Raw genomic sequence first — 418 nt, 5'->3', positions numbered from 1 at the left:
GGAACCTCTCCCAAAATGCTGAGATGATGGTCTTGCTTATGATAAACCAAGTAACTGGTAACAATTAGACAGCAGGCCAAAACTGGAAAGACTTCTGATATTGAAGACTACGGATCCTTGTGCTTAATCATGAACTCTTCTGGGTGCTACAGACTCAAAACCATCAGTTCAATTGACACGAGTTTTTCAAAAACTTTGTTCTGATATTCTGTGTACAGGCTTGGTTGGTACAGCACAGTCTCCCTCCTGCTTTATGTATATTGTCTGAGAAGGTAATGACAAACTTAGTGAAAAGACTGAGCTATTAAAATTTTAGCAGGCATCTTTTAATGTCATTGGTGAAGTCCAGATTGATTTTATGTATAGTCTGTGTATTACATAGGTTGAGATGTTGAAATTGATGTAACCCTAATGAGTT

This window comes from Phasianus colchicus, chromosome 5 (genome assembly GCF_987193195.1).
Source record: "Phasianus colchicus chromosome 5, bPhaCol1.hap1.1, whole genome shotgun sequence".
NCBI classification, from domain to species: domain Eukaryota; kingdom Metazoa; phylum Chordata; class Aves; order Galliformes; family Phasianidae; genus Phasianus; species Phasianus colchicus.
Note: the sequence above shows the minus strand (reverse complement) of the source record.